Genomic DNA, 2,721 nt, shown 5'->3' with positions numbered 1-2,721 from the left:
CTATCTATCTATCTATCTATCTATCTATCTATCTATCTATCTATCTAAATACATATTTTTTTCCCTTCAACTACCCTAATACTAACAAAGGTCTCATGAGTTACAAATATCATCTTTCCATGCAGGAATGTAAACAGTTCAACCTTAATAAGTCTCTTGTGATTTCTCTTTCCTGTTTACCTCTTCATGTGCCACTTGAGTCTTGTATTGGAAAGTCAAATTTTCTATTCAGCTCTGGTCTTTTCATCAAAAATGCTTGAAAGTCCTCTATTTCACTGAATGACCATTTTACCCCTACAGGATTATACTCAGTTTTACTGGGAAGGTGATTCTTGGTTGTAATCCTAGCTCCTTTGCCCTCTGGAATATTATATTCCATGCCCTCTGGTCCCTTAATGTAGAAGCAACTAAATCTTGTGTTATCTTGATTGTGTTTCCACAATACTTGAATTGTTTCTTTCTGGCTGCTTGTAATATTTTCTCCTTGACCTGGGAACTCTGGAATTTGGCTACAATATTCCTAGGAGTTTTCCTTTGGGGATCTCTTTCAGGAGGAGATTGGTGGATTCTTTCAATTTCTATTTTGCCCACTGGTTCTAAAATATCAGGCCAGTTTTCCTGGATAATTTCTTGAAAGATGATGTCTAGACTCTTTTTTTGATCATGGCTTTCAAATAGTCCAATAATTTTTAAATTCTCTCTCCTGAATCTATTTTCCAGGTCAGTTGTTTTTCCAATGAGATATTTCACATTGTTTTCCAATTTTTCATTCTTTTGGATTTGTTTTACAGTGTCTTGATTTCTCATAAAGTCACTATCTTCCAATTGCTCTATTCTAATTTTTAAGGAAGTATTTTCTTCAGTAATCTTTTGGACTTCCTTTTCCATTTGGCCAATTCTGTTTTTTAGGGCATTCTTCTCCTCATTGACTTTTTGGAACTCTTTTGCCATTTGGGTTAGGCTATTTTTTTAGGTGTTATTTTCTTCAGTATTTTTTTGGGTCTCCTTTAGCAAGCTGTTGACTTGTTTTTCATGATTTTCTTGCATCACTCTCTTTTCTCTTCCCAATTTTTCCTCTACTTCTCTTGCTTCTCAAAATCCCTTTTGAGGTCTTCCAAGGCCTGGGACTGATTCATATTTTTCTTGGAGGCTTTGGATGTAGGAGCTTTGACTTTGTTGTCTTCTTCTGGTTGTATGTTTTGATCTTCTTTGTCACCAAAGTAAGATAATATAGTCTGACTCTTTTTGTGCTGCTTGCTCATCATCCCAACCAATTACTTGAGTTTTAAACTCTTTGTTAAGGTAAGAGTCCGTTTCCAATGTGGAAAATGTACTGTCCCAAGCTTTGGGGGTTTGTACAGCTGTTTTCAAAGATACTTCTAGGGACCTGTAAATTTTCAATTCTTCCAAGGTACTATGATAAGGGGCGAGGTGTTTCCTCTCCACTGCCACAACAAGCTCCACCACACCAGCACCCTTCCTCGCCCCAGGACTGCCCCTCAGAATTGTGACCCAGATCCAAGCATGGGCAAAGCAAGAGATTCCTGCCTCAGCACTGGCAAAGAGATTCCTGCAATCCCCCTCTGATCAGCCACAAGATTCCCCCTCAGTCTGTGGACTGGAAGCTCAGGAAGCAGCCACTACCCCAGAGGCCTTGCTCAAGACTGGCAGCTGAGACCTAGCTCCTCTCTCACCACAGTCACAGACATTTCCCATTGACCTTTTAAATTGTCTTTGGTGTTCATGGGTTGAGAAGTCTTGAAACTGCCACAGCTGCCTGCGATTCAGTCCTCTGAGGCCTGCTCCAGGTTCACTGCAGCCTGTGTGCCCACACCAAACTGAGCTCCTCTCCCCACCCAGCACAACATACCTTTCCAATCTACCATTCAGGTTGTCTTGGGCTGGAAATTTGTTTCACTCTGTCTTTTTGTGGGTTCTGCTGCTTTAGAATTTGTTTAGAGCCATTTTTTATAGGTATTTGGAGGGGTTTGGGGAAGGGCTCAAGCAAGTCACTGCTTTCACTCTGCCATCTTGGCTCCACCCCCAAAAGGCTCTCTCTTTGCCACTTTCTTCCTCAAAATACTGCAGGCTTGTGGCCCTGGTGGCAAACTTGGTGCACAGTCTTCTCATGAAGGTGAAGGTCTGCAGAAAGACTGTGAAACGCTATGATGTGGGGGCTCCTTGTTCCATCACCATTAGCCTCCCAGGCATAGACCCCTAGGATGCTGAGAGCAGAAGGCAACTGGCCCTGAAGGCCCTAAATGAGCGTTTGAAGGAAGTAGAAGACCAGTCTGCCTGGCATAGCATGGATGATGAAGATGATGAGGCCATGAGCAAGGTGGACAGCCTCCTCCTCACAAAGAAAAGCCCTAAGCCCCCTGGTAAAGGGGCTGCCCCTGAATCCAGCCTGATCACCTCTGAGGAAGCCCCTCCCTAGCTGTATCCCAGACCTCCCTGCCCAAGGACATAACTCCTTTTCCCTGACCTGGTCAGTAGTCATAACATTTGGACCATCCTGCTGCCTCTCCTTATCTCCCTACTCAGCCATGCCCAGAAGTTGACTGCTTCTCAAGGAGAGAAGGCAAGGAGGGAAATCCTTTTAGGTCCATGGGGTCACACTGTGTGCACTCTGCTGATGCTTCTGGACACATGATCCCTGCCAACACAATGCCCCTAAGTCCTGGCTCACCCACCAGACAACCTCTAAATCCAGGAGCAGGG

At 43.7% G+C, this 2,721-nt stretch overlaps 1 pseudogene; it reads left to right on the top strand.

Moving 5' to 3' along the window:
- LOC114036437 overlaps nucleotides 1-2,437 on the top strand; it is a 4,040-nt pseudogene extending 1,603 nt beyond the window's left edge.
- Nucleotides 2,438-2,721: the final 284 nt, after the last annotated feature.

Source organism: Vombatus ursinus, unplaced genomic scaffold (assembly GCF_900497805.2).
Source record: "Vombatus ursinus unplaced genomic scaffold, bare-nosed wombat genome assembly UNPS02009835.1, whole genome shotgun sequence".
NCBI lineage: Eukaryota > Metazoa > Chordata > Mammalia > Diprotodontia > Vombatidae > Vombatus > Vombatus ursinus.
Note: the sequence above shows the minus strand (reverse complement) of the source record. Positions and strands in the feature narration are given on the sequence as shown.